General features: G+C 34.3%; 1 protein-coding gene across 2 annotated transcripts in view; it reads left to right on the top strand.

The window, feature by feature from the left end:
* LOC110378121 (uncharacterized) overlaps positions 1 to 22,885 on the top strand; it is a 119,090-nt gene that overhangs the window by 78,541 nt on the left and 17,664 nt on the right. The window lies entirely within an intron of this gene.

Here is a 22,885-nt window from a genome sequence, read left to right as displayed (position 1 = left end):
TTTCGCCGCCGGCCGTCCATGGAACTCGTTGGTGAGATCAGACTGGAAGGGAACCGTTCAATCGTGTAAATAAAGCAGCGTATGTATGTGTATCTACATATTTACTGTTTGAGGTTCATTGCATATACCTCTAAAAGAAAGTCGTGTTAGATACACATTTTATTACTCAAGAATGGCTGAAGCGTTTAAGCTGAAAATGAGAGGGGAGATACTTTAGACCCGTGAGAAGGACATATAGTTTTTGGCACCATCCGGCTACGGGAAGCAGTTATCTCGGGGTGGAACCGCGGGCGGAAAGCTAGTTTGGTATATAAAACATAGCTATTTTATCGGAATATTCAGCACCAAAATAGAGGACTGAAAAAATATTGTTGTGTAGACTTTAAAAAACCCTAATATATTCACCTTCAATTATACCATAGGACGTGGATGTGTCGCGATATTTCGAACTCCGAAATATTTCGAAATCATAAAAGCGTGCGCGATAAAATGATATCGTCTCGCGTGAAAGCTAATAAAAATAAACGTATGTACATAAAACTACAAAGTTTCAGTTTAATCGTATGTATTTGAAGGTGATTAGATAAAATAACTGAGCAGCTTACTTTTATACTTGAATATCATATTAATCAAAATCTTTAGAAAGTTGGCCCCAGAAAAAAAAAGCCTGTAGTTGTCTAGTCACTCAGTTCATAGAATTTACGCTTAGTCGAAACTAATAAAATACTTTTGACGTGACACATAGAGACTCATTTTAATTACAGATATTGCTGAACTTGCTACAATCTATAAAAAAAAACATAGTTATCTCACACTATAGAAATGCAATAAGTAATTGAAAACGCGAGATACGCTCATTTCCATTTACAGGTGGTCGCATGCGATTCGAATCGTGGAACGAAAGTAAATACGCTGAGTTTTCACAATTTTATGGACTTCACCCGGTCATTGCAAATCAATAGTAAATACTGCTCAGAATATATTAATGAACTTTATACTTTACATACACATTTACCGAAAAAGGATTCAATGACTTAAAGGCAGTGAAATCGCGCTGGCAATGCCATCACGAATGTTATATAGAAGTTCTATCCAAAAATCTTGCAACGCAATATGCCTCAAAAGTCATACAGAAGCCACAAGGGTGTGCTTGAATTTTCGAATCGGAAATTAGGAGCAAAATATGTAAGAATTATGTGACAGGTCAATTGAGGAGACAGCCTATATTCAAAAAGATGTCGTGACAAGTAATTTTTGTGCATAAATAGTAAAGGGAAAATTAGAAGGAAAAATATTGTTGCAAAATAAAAGTGCTACTCAAAATATATCAAACGTGGAATGTTTAATACGTAACCTGATCTGTTGGAGCCATTTTTGATGAACAATTGCAAGGGGCTGAAGTGCCGCCTTTCTTCAGGCACAATTATCCCCGGGGTATAATGGACTTTCAAACAGAAAAAGTTAATGAAGCAGGGTCCGAGTAAAGAGTCGGGGACCTTTTTGAGGTGCCTAATGGCAGCAAATAAGACCGAGAACCTTCAAAAGGATTGTGGAACCTAGACATCGCTTTACCCAATAGTTTTTGGCTTTACTCAACCTTTTATATTGCCAGTACATTTTATTCGGAGAAATATATTTCCAATAACATTTTATAAAAAAATGGGTCAATTTGTCCGTATTCGAAAAGTTCTGCATTTGCTAGTCAGTTTCAATTTAACATGATTGCGAGAAAAAAGTTTTCAATTTGGTTTCAATATTATCATTTAGTGTTTTAATGATATACAATATGTGAGAGAAAAGAAGAAGATAAAAAAGAACTGAGCTTTTTTGAGCTTACAGTAAACTAAAACGCTTCGCATCATTCTTATATATGAAACTATAATATCTAGTAAGTTACATCAATTTACCGGCTTTTACTTAACGGCGAGACTAGCGTGTAACGTTAAGGTGCTCAGCTAAGCAGAAGGGTGAAACTAGTTCAAGGGCTCTTTAGAGTAGGTACGCGTAGCGCCCGCCGTATAATGAGTAAAAGGGAGACCGCGAAAGTATGTATGTATATTCTCCAAGTGGAAACTTTAAAATACCCCTGTATAAGCCTACAAAGATCGGTGTCCTCGAAACCTATTTTTACAAAGGTCTGGTTGTTTTTGTGACTTTCTTAAAATAGGTATGAATTGAAAAAGTCGTAGCGTTGTTTTTCATTTTATTTAAACAATCCACGGAGACTCATTGACGATAACCCTGAACCGCACAATGCATGTACGAAAACAATGCAGTAACGATGGATGGCTTTTTTGTTTTGCTGATTGAGATTTTTCAAAGCAATAGGTACTGGAAATATCGAGCGTTATCAATTAAAAAAAATTGTCGACTGGTAACAAAGGCAGTTGATTTTAAATTCAATAAATTCAGAATAACGCATAATGTTATTTTTTTCAGATTTAAGTAAACTTTACACTATTTTCCGTTTTGTCCGGGTCTCATGGGAACTTCTTCGTGTATTCGCTTAAAAAGTAGCCTTCCTTTCCTCGATAAATAAGCTGAAATATTTTATCAAATCCAGTTAAGATTAGCAAAAAAATAAACAAATTCTTCAGCTTCGAATATTAGTATTGATTTGCCTCGTTCCATTGTTAGAAAGTTTGAGGAAATAATTTGTAAATTAATTTTCTCTTTTGTGGTGTCCCGACCTCTCTATCGGCGCTCGTTAACAAATAGATCCGTTTAAATAGCCACCCACAATCTGACCACATTTCTCTGGTAAGTAGTTAGGCTGCTAATTAAAATTAACCTTTTCAAAACTGAACTGGGGAACAACGTTTATAAGTGAACCCCTTTTTTATATGGTGTTTTATTTTTAAAGGTATATGATGTTGCTCCCTATGAAGTTCAACAAAAACGAAATAGAGAAAGGTACAGATACCAAGATTAAAAAAAAACAATTTAGTGAAACCAAATTACAGTTACAATTGTTAGTATTTTGTTAGTTTCGAAACAAGTTTGTTAGAGCAACTGAGATACAGCGGTATCATGTTAAAATGTGCCCGCATTGCAGTGGCGATCCAGCAACAAATAACCACCACGTCGCAATGACTGGCTATTTAGGCTATTCCAAGCGATGCTCTTCAGAGATTAATGTTTTCATCGATAAAACGACAGGTGGCGTATTCTAAAGAATAGCACTTTCTTCACTTTTGGTACAGTAGCATATTTTACCAGAAGAAAATGTGCAACCAGCAGCCACATGTGGTTTAAAATTTTATTGTAGGTGTCACAAGCATTTTTGTATGCATATTTAAACGGTTGCGTTTACTCAGAGGAATTAATCCAGGTTCTTTAACAAAATTCTCTTGTTTCATTTTAACCCTTAACTTGTTAATTTACTTTATACATATAAATTATTTCCCAGAAATATTGTAATTACTCGAAATAACTTTAAATTGGTCTTATATTGTACAGTTGTCCTTATCACCAATTTAGGTCGTAAAGCCTCCGAGCGATCACTATAGTTTATTTAAATATATTTTTACAAAAGTTTCTTCGCCCTTATTTCGTCTATGTGTTCATCTATAGCCATCGCCAAATATTTTGTCTAGTTATTCCGCTTTAGCCGTTCACGCTTAGTTTAAATTTAGTTGTGGAACATACTGTAAGTACTCCATCAGCCTTTAAATATTGTTGATGATAAACAATTAATTGATCGTAAACATGTTGATATAGTACCATAGGAAATGAGTTTAGATTATGTGATATGGTACCACAGTTGGTGTATTTAGTTTGATCTGTGTATGATGACATATAGGTTTAGGCTATATGAGCTACTTACCATGTACCAAGACCGCAAATTAATAGTAGGTAATCAGAGTACATTTCCGCCTGCGGCTTCGCCCGCGTCGAGTTCGGTTACATCGCGTTTCCAAGATAACTCTTTAAAAGTCCGGGATAAAAACTATCCTATGTTCTTTTTCAAGGTCAACTCTCTCTCTGTACCAAATTTTACTAAAATCAGTTCAGTAGTTTAGACATGAAAGCGTAACAGACAGACAGACAGAGTTACTTGCGCATTTATAATATTATAGTAGGGATTAGAAAGATTTCACCCGAATTGAATTGTACTAGGCTTACTCAGACGTACAGAATTGTTTCGCATTTTCTGACTGGTCGGGCACCGCTAGCGTCACAAACAACATTTTTGGGCATCGAGACACGCATCGCTGACCACTTTGGTCAGTTGAAGGGTGTGCTATGGGACTCGGTGGTCACGTGAATTGTGCAGAGCCATATGACAGACACAGACCATTTATTTATTAGTGAAAAAGTGCTACGACATGCACTTAAAGAATTTTTTTTAAATCTTTTATTTTTAGAGGCTTAAACTCTACTGCGTTATGCCAGCCTCGTAAGGTTTTACACAAATTAAATAAAAAAAAACATAATAAACTCTATATACAAATTAGTCAATAAAAAATTTAGTGAATTGAATTAAATATTGTGCATTCAAAGACTCAATGCCAGAGCCATTCGATATAATCGATGGCGACAATGCACTTAAAGGATGTTATTGAAAACAATAGGTCTTCATTTTTCTTCAAATAGTTAAAAAAAATACTTGCAGGACAAAACTATAATAGTGATCATCTAAAATTGACCTTCTCAGATCGAAAAAGACTTCACATAACACACTTACTACGTTTATGTCGGATAAGCAAGCATTAATATAAAAACCTCGCACGTATGTATAAAAATAAATCCTCTACCACAAAAAGGTATGCGAACATTGACAAGCGTATTTTGTAGTTTCATTTCGATTTAAATGCACTCCCGTAATTAAACAGACACGTCAGAGTGGAACGCTTAAGTGAGAATAAAGGTGTCGGTCATCGCCACAGCACCCATTAAACTACGTTCAAGTTAATTTCCAGTCTCATAGCTTTTACAAAGTTCAAAGAAACGCATTTATCAAGCGGCATGCGGCACCTTGTAGATTAAACGATTATTTTACGGTCATAGTGTTATTTAAAATTGGTATACATTTTTTAATAACGTTAAATATTTAAAATGCAGCAGGAACGTCAGAATTAAATTGATCATCATCTGCCTAGTCAATACTATCTAGCTTCAATTTTATTAACTGTTCAATCTGACTGATGACCAAGTGTTTTGAAAAAAGTGTAGGTATATTCCCATATTAATGTTAGCATATAATTTGATACCCCTAAGCATTGTCCTAAGTGGTTGTCGGTCTTGATAACTTATATTTGTCCTAACAAAATTTTATTTAAAAAATCACGTCGTAAATATAGTCACAGAATGCGCGTTCTCAGAGCACAGAAAATAATTACCTGTGATACGAAGTTGAGTTAGCTATGGCTGCATCTAGCTATTAATAGTGGAGATACTGAAGCAACAGGTTGTCTTGCACATCTGCACCGGCGGGACGCTGTGACTTACACTATTCCGACTAGTAGTAAACATAAAGTACAACGTGATTTCTGCGTTTTTACTCAATTTTGCACCGAAACCATATATCTTTCCTTCGTAATCAAACCATCTACGAGAAAATACCTACTGGACTTGTTAACTAAGATCAATTGTAGTTGTAGTCTGATTGAAATAAAACACCTGGTCTTGCTTGTAATACAAAAAATACCATTTTTGTCGAAACATCGCACTCAACTTACTTAAGTGACAAAACATCCATCGAATATATCTGTTTTTTCGTTGAATTAGATTCCCTGGTATGTGAAAATAGTAAAAGTTTTGCTTTCATGTTCTTGGCACCTAAATATTTTTCATAATGGACGCCTGTCAGTAGCAAGGGTTTCGAAATTTCGTTTTGAAAAAACGCCGAAGCCCGTCAGCCCTGTCAATCCACTGTGTTGGTGATATTTAGAGATATAATATTTTTTGCTGAAAATATATAAATTGAAGTTTTTGTCTGCAATAAAATTACTGAATTTGATGCTTGAGTACATATTCAAATCATATGAATATTGGTCTTCACACAACAAAATATTGAATAAGTAAATAAATCTAATTTAATTAAGATTATCAATATGAATTATTAACTTCTACAAGAGACTTCAAAACTCTTTATGATATTCTAGATTAAACACTAGCAGAGAATGGTATCCATACACCCAAATGTTTGTTGTTTCACTCAAGTGATAATGTACCGAGGTTCAGAAATGTTCATTTATTAAAAACCACTAAACACTTTGATATTTGCGTTATGAATAGGCCGACCCTTCATTTTCCATGAATATCACACATCCGGGGTACTATTATTGCGAAAAGGTCACTGAAATGGCCTCACCCTTAATTTATCTCCTAACTTGAAGGTCGTGATTTCAATCGCGACGAAAAATGATCGTTACGTCATTTAAAACACATATTATTGTCGTCGTAAAAGCAACATAAAGTATGGTACTCATTTTTTTTCACCAAAATCTTCCCAATATGTACCTATAGTTTTACAAGAAGTCTGAAATGTATATTGATCAATTAAAAATTGACAAAAACGACACATAAGTCCGAGTACCCTTTAAAAAGTGATAATAAAATGAACACAATCTTAAAGTGCCTAAAGGTAATTAAAAAAAAAACTTTATTTTTCTCTCTTCGAGAAATCAAATAACGAACACAAAAAATAAATGAAAAGGAGGCTACTTGAGAACCTCCACCTTTTTAGGGTTCCGTACCTCAAAAGGAAAAAACGGAACCCTTATAGGATCACTTTGTTGTCCGTCTGTCTGTCTGTCTGTCTGTCAAGACCATTTATCTCAAGAACGCGTGGACGTATCAAGCTGAAATTCACATGAAATACTCAGATCTATTGTCCCTTTAAGCTGTGAAAATATCAAACTTCTAAGCCAAGCCAATCAAAAGATACAGCCGATTATGTCGATATTTTCAACAAATTTTCGACACTCGCAAAGGAATCAAAACCTACAGGATACTTCCCGTAAACTCAGAGTCTTGAAATTTGGCATGAAGCATTGTCATATAATGCAAATATAGGAAAAATTACGAAAGTCTCATTTTTTTAGTTATATAATGTAAAAAAAAAAATTTTAATAAAATGAAACTTACTACCTTATTTCTCACAAACGAATAAAGGTATCAAATTGAAATTTATACCAAATACCTAGGTCTATTGTCCCTTTAGGCAGTGAAAAAATCAAACTTCTAAGTTAACGCGATCAAAAGATACAGTAGTTATACCGACACCTTAGACGAATTTCCGTCACACGCTAGGGAATCAAAACCTACAAGGTACTTCCCGTGAACTCAGAATCTAGAAATTCGGCAAGAAACACCATGATATAGTACAGATAAAGGAAAAATTGCGAAAATGATAAATTTGAAGTTACATAAAATATTAAAATATTATCAAATCAAATCAAATATTTTCCTCATTTCAATGGGGAATTTAAACGACCAAGTTTGACGGATTTGAGAAAACATTTCTTTGTAGTAAAAGAGTATACTCGCCGTTTATTTCCATTGTCATCAGGTCAGGATCTGATGATGAAAATCCTGAGAAATCGAGGGCAACTATCAGAAATTGTAGGCATACATAGGATTAAAACTTGAATCTCAGATGTATGTCTGGTGATACTATCAAACAGTGAAGGTTTAGAGCTTACCTGATGATGGAGACGTGAGAAAGTCGAGAGAACTCCTCAACGGTATGTTTTAGTAACGTCGTGTTTGGGCTTATATTATTCGTATTGACGAGAACTTTTCACAAAAGTTAAAAATAAAAACTTTTTACAAAAAAAAACAACTCCTAAAAACAACAAGAAAACTGTTTATATGCATCGGTCTAGATCTCGGTGGTTAAATGAATATAGATGCATTCTCTAGACACCGACTTCTAGACCGATGCACCTATCATCTTTTTAATTTCTTTCTTCCTTTTGTTTTCTTGTTGCTTTTTTATATGTTTGAAGTTGGATTTGTTTGTAAAATGCTACAAAATAAAATAAAGCCGACTTTATGAAACAAAGAAAAGGACAGAATTACACTTTTGTCAAGGCTCTAGAAACGTAAAGCCAGCAGTCGTTGTTACAATTCGACAGTTACAAGTCGTCAGGCAGTTTCGAAAAAAACCTGAAACTGGGGCTCGTTAGGTGATTAATCCCTCAAAAATAAAAGATCCCATTAGTGCTGAATTCTCATCACCTAAAATAAAATAAGCTCCAACACAAGGTTACGTTATAAATTGTAAAGGAGGTCCCATAACTATATCTGGTCTTTACTATCGATCCCACAATGGCAGTCAAACTTATCTATGTGGAAAGTCTTCGCCAATACGAATAAAATAAGCCCAAACACGTGGTAGTTCAGGAGTTCCCTCGACTCTCTGTAGCCTCCATTATGAAATCAGCTAAAAACCTTCACTGTTTACCAGTACCCTCAAAAATACACTCACATGTCTGGTTTTGACTCACGTGCCTACAATATTCAAGAGTTGCCTTCGATTTCTCAGGGTTTCCAGATCCTCATCAGATCCTGGTCATCCGAATTGACATCCTCCTTCTTTATGAAAAGTCTTTAACAATAAAAACTAGCATTGCAACCTGTACAATCCTCAGAAACTGCTTGTCTTTTATATTTTTCAAACGATCCTGGACATTCGTCTCCATGGAATTTTGATAAAATATTTATATTCAAAGAAACGTCATACTATTCTCCACGATTTAAAACTACTTTGATTCATGTCCGCCAGTTTTTACAAAATGGTTCAGATATGCCCAATGACCTAAATTACTTAGCTATTTTCAATCAGATTTCTGAATGATGACTACAAAATGTTGTATATAAATAACTTTAATAAAATAACTTTTACAAGGTACTGGCCTACTATTTTAGTTATATTATAAAATAAAAAATATTAACTATTTTGGTCTCACAAAATAATCATAACTATGATTGTTCTAAACTGAACGGTTGGCGCGAGACTCACTTTTTATCTATACAGGATTTGTACGGAACCCTCGGTGCGCGAGTCCGACTCGCACTTGGCCGGTTTATTTTTAAGTCGGTTGGGATTGAGTAGCGTTGGAGGACCACTCTTAATATAATTTTGTTATTACGGTCCCAATTATAGCAGACAATGTCTATAGGATTGTCAATGTCAAGGACAATAGAATTGCCTACGATACGTAAAACTAACGAGATTATAACAATATGTGTTATTGTTACTATTCAAGTCTGCAGAGGATGATTGTGGTTTAAGATGGAAAAAATTTGGGCCCTTCTACATGGCTCCTTATATTCAGTAGCTGCGATCTTCATGGGGACAATATACTCAGGTCCCTTCAAATTGCTGAGAGAAGACCCGATGAAAATCCCAATGACTTAAGTTTCAAAGACAAACAAAAGTTGGTCGACGAAGATCCCGTGACTTTAAGTGAATTTATGATTCGTGTAAATGCTTTCAACTACAATCAAACAGGAAGAAAGCTAACAAACTTCTAAGGAAGGAAGGAATAAACCTTGTTCTTGAGCTAATTAATGTCTAAAATAATATGTGTACAAACATCCTTGCCATTTCTTATTCCTTTTAAAGATGTCAAAATTCAAACTTCCTGTATCCTGTTATTCTGTCTAGTGACAGTAGTTAACATTTGGTTATCCTGTTATTCTGTCTAGTGTTATGCCGCCCGATGTAGACACCTTCGCGATATATAAAATCCTCTCGCTAGAAGATAGATGACTGTTAGTGCCAGTACCAAGGAAGACCTGATGTATCAAACACTATTCACGCGAGTAAAATTGCAGAGATAACTTTCCGCTGGCCGACCGAATTTCAGTGCCCTGTCGTAGATGGATCCTTCTCTTCCCACTTTTCCAGTTAATTATTTGTCTTTTTCAACCATTTCGAGGGTCAGGGGGTAAAAAAGGTACTTTCACGAGGATTGCAGCAATTTTCCAGCGCAAATTATAAAACGTTTTCAATAAAATAATATGTGAAAAACTAAAAGCGATTCATATACTAGAAATGTTAAATTTCATGACAAGGATTTGTCATATGTACAGAAAAGCAGCCAGCTACGTAAATTGTTCAAAATGTATGGTTATGAATGCTACTTTAATGTTAAAAGTTGCACTGTTACCAGTATTCTCAATATACGTATGCTATGTTATTAACATATTCGTCCATTACTGCAAAAGCGACCAAATTTTCATACACGGTCCTCGATTAATGGATGCGGTGGCACCCGCAAATTCTATTACCTTATAACATTTGAGCTTCTCCCGCATCACAACAAGACGCGTGAGTGATAATCAAATAAATTTCAATAGACGAAGGTGATTTCTCAAAGGGTTCTCCTATTTGATAAAATTGTTGAGGAAGTCATTTGTTGGTTCTTAGAGAACAAAATCACTTTAAAACTGAGCTCAATTCGCTGAATTGTTCAACAAGATTTTCCGATAAAATATTAATTGATCATATTAATTCGTATGCAGGAATTTTATGCATTCTCATGCTCTCGTATTTTGATCAAATAAACATACATTCCACCAATTTAAAATATAAAATTCTGTAGAAATATTTTCGATATTCATTTATTTAAAGAATATAATATTTACATTTAAAAAATATTCATGTGTATGATGTTTATTTAATTTCAGTTTTTCATTTCAGTACATATTTTATATAATTAATGTTTATTTTTTTCTGCATTACTGTAATCACATTTCCTCGCAAATCCTCTCTGATAAAAATGATTGCTACTCAGGCTATAAAAGTCTACCATCACGCGGATATCTGAATGCACTATTGTTTTTACAAGATACCATTATTGTAAGGAACCATGTGTGTGTGAAAATTAAATTCGTAACACAAGAGAAAATTACACAAGACTTTATACATTGAGAGATATTGAACAAATGAAACGTGTACACGTGTAAACGGAAAGCAAAATGATACTTACTGAGCCTAGGCCCAGTTCAATTGTGATAACAAACAACCTAAACCTTTCTATTGTTTTATTTAAAACCCGAAGGTTACGTATTCTTTAATTAAATGCGAAGGGTCACTGAGTCCTTAAAGTGACCTTCAAATGCCTGCATTTTTGGGGTAGGTTTATCCCCTAGGGTTTTTTTGCTAACAAACGTCAAAAGCTCCAAGTCTCAATAGATTTCATGACTGACGATGACTGATGTTTACAGTACGATGAGCGTGAAATTGGTCCTTCCTGCAATGTCAATGCCACTAACATATTCCTCTGCTTTCTCTTTTGTTCATTCGTTTGAGATGAAATCTAATATTTGTACAAAAAATCCATAATCGTGGCGGGATTCCGAATTCTAAACAAAGGGCACAAAAACTGTTTGCGAAACCAATCTTTCAAATTGCTTGCATGGAGCGGGCGCGGGTGATAACGAAGGGGGGTGACGACTGCAGGGAAGGGGGGGGGGTCTTCGGGTGTCTTAATCGTTCCATTGCTTTTGTAGCAAGCCTCCCGTGAAATATAACGTAACAACCGATAAGATTTCAGCTTTTGAGAAGTCGTTCGCCGATTTACTGTAAATGCCTTGTTCGAATTTCTGAATTTCTGACAAATCATTTACAACTGTAAAATAAATGTTTTCTTGAGAATACCACAACTCATTTCGTAGCTTGACGTTGGCTCCCGATTGGGCTCGAGTGACAATGCAAATTATAATCCATTCATCGGTCATTTAATTTATATACTGACTAGTGTTAGTAGTAGTTTATAACAATTTTTGTTATAAAAAATGTGATAAATGAGGATCTGCTTCCAATTTTGTGCAAACTGCACATAAACCATCTACTTATTGGTCCAAACAAAGCCTAAACCTTTGGTTTAGATATGTGAGACCGTTTTCGTGTTATGTAAAATTACAATAAAAAGTGACATTAAATATTTACCTTGGAATCGTTAATTCCATTAAATAAAATTGTTAATACAACAGTGTAATGGAATTAACGGATCAGCTTCCATATTATTTAAAATTAAATTATTTTCGAAAAATATAAATTAAAATGAAAACTCAACCGATGTGCAATCATTCCCATTGAATAGGTAACAAAGGAAGCATTGACGCTTAAATAAAGTTTGGCAAAAATGAATTTACTCAGTACATTACGAGCCAATGTTCCACCGATCCGAATCCTATTTGACCGATCGTCCGTACGTAGGTGTACAAACGTGAACAAAGAACTGTAAACTCTATTGCACACACAATAAAATCGTTTTTCGATGGTGATCAGTTAACACATTCACTTATTTGTATTTCGATCGAATGAGAATGTTCAAAATCTCATGAATAACCAAAATTGGTGGCTTTTTGTGGCCATTTTTGTTCTCTGGCGTTCTTTTATTTACAAAAAAATAAATAAATCCTCTGTTTAGTAAGTTTCTGAGATTGTCATTTATTTTTGCGAATAGGATTTTTGGCAAATGCTTTTCTGTTATTTTACCTAACATATATCCAAATGATGATTGGATTTCGGATCATCCTCCAATAAACCTCGATGGTTTTAGCTTTACCAATTCCGATTTTTGACAATTTACTGTGTTACTAATATGTACAAGAAATCAACGTTCGTCATACAGATTGTCCTATAGGTACCTATTCAATCTGAGGGCACGGCAGTGCCCCAGCCAAGACTCGAGCAAAGCGGGCACGGCCGTACCATCTTTTCTCGAAGCGTTTCGCGGCTATTTCAGCCCCCTGTAACTTCCATGTGAACAAAGCTATGAGTTTAGGTTTTCGATGACCAAGAGTAAGTATTAGAACAAGCTCAGTCTCAAAATTACAAGACATTTGAATAAATAGTTTACGAGTTATGAGCGATCAAAGTTACACCATTTTGTCACTGACTCACTCACTGACCGATCATCAAAAGTCTAAGGTACTTCTAGCAAACTTAGAACCTTCAAATTTGGCACCAAGATAGGTTACTAGCTACATATAAAAGGAAAATTATAAAAACCTTAAAACTTAATAAAAAAATAGGAAACAAATTTATATTTGCGGTTTTTCAAGAACATTGTGTATGAATTTTGACTGCATTGATAACTTTGTTATTTATTTATGTACAAAATGTTACTATTTGTTTTATTGTTACGTAGTGTGGTATATTGTTATTATGTATTAAATATACATACATATGAATAAAAAAGCTAGGTTGAAATGAAATGAACAATGATAAAATCTTTCATATTAATGCAGTGCGATACATACTGCATGCTCGCTCGATAGATGGCGTTGTCCTGGTCTAAATCGCGCTATGGTTTCGTTACATAGCTTAGTATAAGTAGTACTTTAAAAAAAAAATCATATAATTACATGTGATAGCGCCATCTACCTCTGAAATAAATCTCTTTTGTTCTAAAAGATATTTGATTCAAAAATTCGACAATTTCGAAAATTATTAGTTTATTTAAAAAAAATGTTGTTTACGTGCTAACTAGGTGTACATATTTAGTTTGTTATATATTTAGTTAGTTGCATGTAAGTTAATTTAATTTGTTATATACTATAGAAGAAAGAGATACTTAGAGAAGAAAGAGACCTACAAAAAATAAATTAGATAGATCCCATCAAAAACATTAAATGTAAAAAAAGCCAATCCTCTACGCAGTTCCTCCACCGTAAAAAGTTTTGAGATCGCATAGAAGCCAAGTCCTGTTCAACTTTAATTGTAATAATAAATCAACATTTTGTGACTATATCAATTAAATAGTTTTGTTCATTTTACAATAATATTGTCTTGGCCATGAGCACAAGTTAAAAGTCGCTCCTTGTAATAATGTGTAAATACCATTGAATTGATAAATTCTATATGGACATGATTTTACGATTGGACTGATTATGCACTGAAGAACTTAGACAAGGACTTAAAAGACTTAGAATTTGAGATCACCATGGACTAAACATCCGCCATAGTACATGTGCAGTTCAGTGATGGATGATACTGACTGTCATTTAGTAACGATTGAATAAACTAAATGTATTTAATTCTGTGATATTAAACTCCATGTTTGACTTTCACCTCTCCAAGATATGCCGTATTATATTTGTAGTTTATTGTGCTCATGGCCAAGTCAATATTATTGTAATGTGAACAAAACTATTTAATTGATATAGTCACAAAATGTTGATTTATTATTACAATTAAAGTTGAACAGGACTTGGCTTCTATGCGATCTCAAAACTTTTTACGGTGGAGGAACTGCGTAGAGGATTGGCTTTTTTTACATTTAATGTTTTTGATGGGATTCATATTACTTGAAGTATTGAAAAAATGATAGCGTAAAGTCCCGATATCCACAAGGGAGATAAAACGAGCATTTGCAAAAATATAGACTTGTTACCTTTAATATAGGTATCAAGAGAATATAGACATCTGCGCCACTGTGATCGCTCCCTTTTGATATGCAGTGTTCCAGAAAGGTTCCGATGTACCTATAAATAAAATAATGAAATGTCAGGTTAACGCTCCTGCATACTATCTTTATCACAGTTTATTATAAAAGTCTAAAATTATTGACCTGTAATATGAAAATTGGGAAACATTGTCAACAAGGTGTAAAAATATTTTTAACAAAAAATCTTCATAAAATATTTTTTTATAAAAAAAATTATCAGCTCGTAGCCAAATACCTACTCTGTTTATAGATAACCAGGTATCTTAGAGATTCCCTCAGAGCTTCAGAAAGCACGTGCATCTTCTGTCATTTGTATATCTGTGGGAACAAGGTCTGGGCCAGGGTGGAAAAGGCTTACTAAATAAATATTCACAATTTGCATCATTAGAAAGGGATTCAAGAGATCTCTGAAGAAATGCCAAGTAGGCTAAGGATAATAATTAATTGTTATTTAATCATGACGTTACTCACAAAACATCATGTCTGCCACAGCAGTGGACAGCTGATCGATTATGGTTTGTTCCAACTGTGTCCAAAAGCCCATAGGCGTAGGAAGAGTTTAATCACAGTTCCAAAGTTCTGAAATCGATTAAATCCCAATCTACATTGCAAAAGGTATCATAAGTACCTATACATCCAAATACTTTCATCTCGTGGAAACGCGAATACAACAAAAACTTTTCGGGTTACTGCGAGAAGTTAATTTCATGGTCCTAGTTCCCTTAACGACAATTAAATACAAGCAAGAATATGCAGTGCAGCAAACATACGTCTTATGGTACAATCACTTTCCAGCATAAGTTTTGTTCCTTTCAGCCAAGAGGTATGGTATACCTATATACGTAGGTATAAGAGTCATAAGCGCACGTGTGACAAACACTGCATAGGTAGGTAAGTCAACTGTTCACGAGTCACTTCAACGTGACCCTGAATTTCTAAGGTAAAGTTTAAGAAAATTTGAAATGCCAGACAAAAACTTTAAAATATTCCCCCCGTCCCTTAAATTGTTCCCTTTAATTGTTCATTGTTTCTTAAGGGAGACTGGCTTATACAAAATTTGTTGCTACTCATTGTTTAACCGTGTCAAATATTGGAGTAAGGATTCAGTTAAAACTTTCAAAAGACCTTTCTTTTCAATCCAAAGTATATTTTCGGAAACAAACGGCGGTTTAAATTGTTTTCCTTAAACTTATGCAAAATTGACTTATGGTTGTTTAATTTTGATATCACGTACATTGTCAGTTTACACATAACGTACAAAGTGTAATATCAGTTTATTACTTTTGTCAGGCTATGTTACAAAATATATATACTTATGCTATAGGCCCTTAAGTAATAATAACATTTAACGAGTTCATGAACGCAGTCTAAAATGTTAATTAAAATCCAATAAGTAGGTAAGTAGACATCAATAAACAAAGTGATTAGCAAAATAATAGGGTGTTTTCTAAACATTATTTTCAAGGAAATGGGACACGTTACGTTGTAAATGGGCAAACAGTTTGACTGACGAACTTGTTTGAGTTTCGCAATAGATTAATGTACCGCGCGGCGTGCAAGTGACGGATTACTCGCCCGCCAGAACCACGCGTGGGCTCAAATGAGCGCCTTTTATTTAAACATTTTAATGGAAATTGATTATGAAACTTAATTAACATTCCGTGTTTCGGAGGGCGCGATTAGTAATTGTGGGTCATGGCTGTCATTTGGATATCTTTTCCTCGTGAATACACGTGTAATGAGAAGTCAGAAAGTACGAGAGGCTTGTAGATTGAAAGCGCTGTAAAATTCTTGTCTATGACAACCGGTGTTACCAAAGGGTATCGCGTTGCCCAGATAAGTAGGTTCACCAGATCAGTAGATCGTGGATAGGCTCTACATTCCTCAAAGGATAGGTACTTATACGTTTATTTTCCCAAAGAATTGAAATATATTTACTGCTTATTTGAAAAATCATAGAAAAAGTAGGTAACATTTTGTCAGCCCAGAGAATAGAACCATGATTGTCATGATGTCACGATTATCGGTAGTGCTTTTGAACTAATACACAAGATAGTCGCAAGTAAAAATATACTGCAATAACCTACTTTATGTTTAGGCTATAAAAAAGAAAGAAAGTAGTATTACGGTAGGTCCTTCTTTCATGTTTCAGCAATTTCAGTCGAGAAAGTCGATGTAACTAGGTACGTCTACGTAGACATATGCAGACTTTTCACGCTGTTTAGTTTTATTTACTCGAACGAATGATGTTTCAGTTTTGGGCTTACTCATTTATTACTTTACAACTTGAAATATCACTTGTTATTTTACTTAAGAGTATGTCACCAGATTAGAGAGTATTCGAATAGGTAAGGTAATAATAAGTACACTGATAACCGTCGATTGGTTTATAATGCTAACAAATTCATAATTTTAACCTACTTATGTGTGTTTGTAATAAACTTGTTTAAAAAAATTAACATGAAATACGAGTTATTTCCACCACCAAACCAAATACCGAATGATGGTAAAATCACATACAACGTAGATACATACATATATTTTAAGGTATCAAGAAGATACATTTTATTTCAAGACATACTTAAGGCACTAAAGTTAAGACATTAAAAATTACCATTAAGCGCCATTGGCGAATACGTCTGTAATGACTTACACGTTAAATAATACGCAATAACTCAATATTTAATGTGAAATAAAAATAGTAGGTATAAAAAGACTGCACTTAAACATTTTTACGAGTCAATAAAGTCAACAATGGGTGGGTGCGTTATTAACGTACCTAGCGGAATATAGATTCAGTACGGAATATATATTTTTGAAACCGGGAAACTGAGCCTCATTCGTGTACCCAGTTCCGTAACTTGCCTTTGAATATATTTTGACAAAGTTTCAAATAGCTCGTGTTAGTGTTTCAAAAATAGAACCTGATCCAAGCGGATCTGAAAATGTCAGCTAAGTTATTTGAATACAGAGCGCTGAAAATGGCCGTTTCAAACTTGTATACACAAACAATTTAAAGATATGTAGGTATTTGTGATAGAATTATTAGAATTAGACTTAATTTAACCGAAATCAAGCATTGGAATTCGCTCAAAACTTACATCTAGAAATGAATAACCAACTAAATTCGTATAAATGTCCTCATTAAATAGTTACGCGGCAAATCGCTCCCAGAGTTGTTCTGTAACTAAATATTGAGTTTGTGCCAATCACGACTGATTGGAACTATATAGAATAATATTGGAGCTAGTTCGCTCTGTTTAAACTTTTGTGTTTTAACTATGTGGTTGGGTGTAGTATTAGATGACAAGAAAATATTATGTACTTCCTTAAATAGAGCTATTATATAGGTACCTACGACAAATGTGGCAAAAAGTTTATGCAGCTAAGTGCTGGCTTATTCAGCCACCAAGAGAAATCTAACACTAACAACCACAATACATATATAAGTACTGTCGCAATTGTCTATCTAGGATATGTGACCAATGATGATGACGATGACAACTTGTAGTAGATATTTACAAAACCTCATTGATATAGGACACCTGATGTCTGACAGTTTCAGTCGCCATACTTCTCATTCTGCTCTCGGTTGAAAGTTCCAAAAAAGGTAACGTCAAAATATACACAACAATACAGGTACGAACGAATACATAACTCACATCATTTTTTAAGAGCCCATATCATGAAATACCTAGTTGATTTTATTCAATTTAAAATATATTTATGAACTGTTAAACAGGTCCAATGCCATCCCACTCCGCAACAACCGACCTAGAATAAAATTATCAAAGTTATGAAATTGTTGTAATGAAATACTTTGATTCGCATTTTACAACTGTTTATTGCGAACTAACTTGTGTAGCTGCGCTCTTTAATCTCGCAATTTATGTAGCGCCTACTTGTTGTTTCACATTGAGAAGTTTTACAAACTCTCCGCTTGTGTTGAACTCATTTAGCTGCGGTAAAACTAAGGTCTATTATGATGAATCTAGGTGAGGTATTCCTGAAGAGAGAGTACTAGGAAAAGTTGTATGAACTCGTATCGCATTAACGGAAATTATAAATTGCAGTCGTTCAGACTGCTGACAGAGTCGTGTCGCGTATTGTTCCCCACTCTTATGAAGGAGACCTACCGCGTTCCACCTGAAAGTTTCCACTAGGACACGAGATCCTAAAAACGTACCTACTCGGTTCAAAACAAAGCATACATGCATATATTTGCGAACACGTCCACCCATCATCGTTCTGTTTTTACATTTGTATATTTATAATAATGCCCGCAGATCCTGGTAGGTACTTACTTAATACCTTAAAACATATTTTATAGTTTTAACTAGCTTCTGCTAGCGGTTTCACCCGCATCCCGTGGGAACTACTTCCCGTATCGGGATAAAAAGTAGCCTATAGCCTTCCTTGATAAATGGGCTATCTAACAGTGAAAGAAATTTTCAAATCGGACCAGTAGTTCATGAGATTAGCGCGTTCAAACAAACAAACAAACTCTTCAGCTTTATAATATTAGTATAGATCACACATGGTGACACACATAGTTTTAATCACAACTGATTTATTTATGTTGTTATCAGGAACTTAATTTTCATTATTTCAATAATGTATATTATAGATCTAATCCATCAGATAAAAGTTGTGATGCAGCTAATTTACCTTAGTTACTGATGTGCATTTCTAGGCACTTTTGGCACAAACAGAATATGATACAAGGTCAAATATGTAACTTCCCAATTTAACAGAGGCCTGTCTCGATGATTAATCGATCACCACCAGCCGAAGTCAAACTGTAGTTGATCGGTAAACAAGCCAAACAATATCGAGTTGGATAACGAGCCATGAGCCACTTTGCCAAATCCACAAATGAACAAAAAGAATTATTCAGCGCTCTTGATTGAGACGGCCGGTTCTACGTACCTCTGATATTTTTTCAAAAAGCATCAGCATTTTTTACTATAGGTACTGCTTTACAGTGTCTTTATCGGATTAAATGTTGCTGTTTGCGTAAAATAAAAGTTGTACAAGTTTTAATCTAGAAAAGTGTTGGCGTAAACCGCCGCAGAAATGAGAGCAGCTTCGGACTAAAACACTGCATGTTAATGTAATAAATAAAGTTCTCAAGGAATAATTTGTTCTATAATAGAATAAAATAAGTAAAAAATCACACCCATATTTCACATTTTATAGGAACGTGGCTCATAAATTGAATGTAGGCCTTAAGTCCAGCTATAGGTACCTACTTACAAAAAGCTAAAGAATACTTCTTAGTTCAGACAAAGCAGCCTTTTATCAAGTATATTTCTCCAAGAAAATGTGTGAATCTTGACTGAAACCTTACTCTCTAATACTATAACGTCGTAAAAATATTATATACTTTAAGATTGTAACCCTATTTTTATAAAAGCCACTCAGAAAGCGTGTGTATGGTGTAGCCATGCGTGGCGATGTACGCAATGCCTTGGAAAACCGATCTAATGCATTTCTGCTGCAGAGTCGCTGTCAAGGAAAATGCTAGCGATACTTCGAACTAAAAGTTATTTACTTTATTCAATAAAGTATTTACCTGTAATGGATCCTACATTGTAAGATAATAAGTTTTTATTTTACGTTGACTACTTATCATCTCTAGTGGTATCATGAACAAGTAACTAGGTTCTTAAAAGACTGATCTTTTTTTTCAAAATCTCAACACAAAACATTTTACCTTCATTACGAATGGTTAAGGAATTTGACAAATAAAAATAATAAGTAATATCTATAACTTCAATTAGTATTTTGTTATTCAAGAAAGGATTTTTAAATAGACATGAATATACACTACCGCATCGCCACGTGGGGCTACTGTAATGCACTTAATACTTCTATTTCTAGAAACTAATTGTACCCACTGGTCTCCTTCAGCGAAGGATAACTGAATCCTATATGTGAGAGTACCTACGTGCATATGAATAAAACATTCACGTAAATCAGATTCGTAGTACTCTTGTAATCAATGCTCTTATGAACGAACACAGACGCAATGAGTTTTAAATATTTTTATATTCGAAAATACATGGGCAATAGCCTGAGGCATCACGAACGCGTAATACGCAGAAAACTTCAAATATAAAATTTTGTTTAAAAATCACAGTTTACGCAGTGCCTGCATGTGTTCCTACCTACATAAATGCTGTTAGCTCTTGTAAAGTTGTTTGGTGTTTTTGAACTGCAACTAAGACGAGGATTAAGTTATTGGATGATTTTAAATTAACGTCTCAAGCTTATTTTATTTGGTTTGCCGGATAGACTTCCTTAGAAGAGTTTGAGTTTGTATAAAAATTGTCCATCGGCATTATTGCTGCATAAATCGTTGAATATGTAAATTATGAAAGCGTACACGAAACTTTCTATACCAGGTCCGGCACTATGAGCTGATTTAAATTTTATAACTGCCTTGTTTTCGTTTTCTTTGTTGTTCACATTTTAATACCTCCTAGTCACCACGGAGAGAATGTAATCCTAAGCAATTACACAATTGCAGCTTTATTCAGTGGTACAGTTATTATTTTAATTATAAGTCGGGAGTTGAAGCCTATAACAACGCTATAATTTAAGATATTGAAATGGTATGTAAAACGACATGTGCAAATGCATTTCCTGTTGAATTCTAATGTATATTTAGAATTGTCGACAATGACGGATATTGTATGAGTATTTCAAATTTCCCCAGGGAACCACAGGATAGTACTGCCCAAAGTTCAATAAAGCAATGTATTGTTGGCATAGTCTAATAATAAATGAATGTTTCCGTAGAACCATTCTATTTGAGGTGCTTTGAGCAATATACAGTTTAGCCACAAAAGTTTGGAAGTGGGTAAACAAACAAGAAGATAATAATGCAAAATCCGAAATAGAACCTATTACATTTCTATTCATTTAAACTAGTCTGTTGCTAGCATATTTTATTACTTATCAGGTAGGCCAAGCTTGTGTTAGGGATGTAAAAACAACTGATCGACTACATTAACATGAAGGTGGGTACTTTGATACACCTATAAATAAAAATCATAATACAACTCCCAAATATGTGACCTTTGAAGCTTCGAAAATTTTTATTTGTTTGAAGTCCAAAGTTTGCAGGCTGTGAAGGATTCGCATTTTTGAAAGAATGTTCATGGCAATGAGAAACTCATTTTGGCACGAACCAATAAAGGAGCCATTATTTTTATCTTTCTCTCCAACGATACTTTTTTAACGAAGGAAATTGAAATTTTCGTGGTCATAGCAATATTTTCCCAATTTCTGCTTATTTATTAGGCAATAACTTTGTGTGACGTGATAAAACTTATTCAGTCTTATGTGAACAAGTTTCAATATGTAACACGATGTTATTTGTACGGACATGGTGCCTTAATTTACGCCTATACCTACTTAGCAAGGGACCGAATGCCAGGATTAATTTGTGATGTGTTGATACCGTTGATACCTTTTACAGTCTAGCAATGTTTTTGAAACGGTTGGAAATGTGAGCTTTATTTAATCCGAGACCGTAACAGGTAAACGTTGATGAGCTAAATATGCATGAATAACATTTTAAAATTAATTGTTCCAACCACAGAGACGATCGCAGCTAGAATTACGCATATTTTTTGTATACTACCAACGGTCTCCAAATAATTTCAAATCCTTCAATAAAATTAATTCCTTCAACGAGTTCCCACTCGTACGTGATGATAGAGTTTGTTCACTAGTTTACCAATAATCCCGAGCTTCGCACCGCTTGTCAAATAAACGACACTTATCTATAATTTTGCTTTTGCGGTTGAATGTAAAACACATATGCCCTATGTAATATGGCTCATAATAGCCTGACAAACAATTCTAATAAAATGGTTTATTTCTCTTACAAAAGGGAATTGAAACGGAGATTGGATCCTAAATTTTTTTCGAGGAAGCCATTCTCGTTTTATTATTCAAATGCTTGTGTTTCTGTTTGTTTATAAATGAGTTTTAATTAAAGTCGAGTTTCAATTGGAAAGTTTTGGCGGTACCTTTTATATTTAATAAACGAATTAAAACAATCTGATTACTTTTCAAAATATACATAAGTAGTTCTTGTAATACGATTTTATTGGAACAGAATGACCGACGTGAAAGTTTTTATGAATAGAGTAAAGCATGATAAAGGGCACATACGCCGAATCTTCTGCTTTCGAATTATTTATATTGTATTTGTAATGTGACTAACTTTGTTTCTCGTTTATGTTTAGTTCAAACACATTATGTAGTAGACAATAGAATAAGTCTAGACTAGCTCCACCGTACCGTGAGTGCAAGCCAATACAAATGTGTGCAGAAACTTAAAGTCCAAACAGCCAAATCGTTTTGTATCTAGAATTACACAGAAGTACCTGGATGATGCTCAATTACTTTTGCTCTTTGAGCATAGCTTTGATTTCTGAACTAAAACGTACATACCA

This window comes from Helicoverpa armigera, chromosome 1, assembly GCF_030705265.1.
Source record: "Helicoverpa armigera isolate CAAS_96S chromosome 1, ASM3070526v1, whole genome shotgun sequence".
NCBI lineage: Eukaryota > Metazoa > Arthropoda > Insecta > Lepidoptera > Noctuidae > Helicoverpa > Helicoverpa armigera.
Note: the sequence above shows the minus strand (reverse complement) of the source record. Positions and strands in the feature narration are given on the sequence as shown.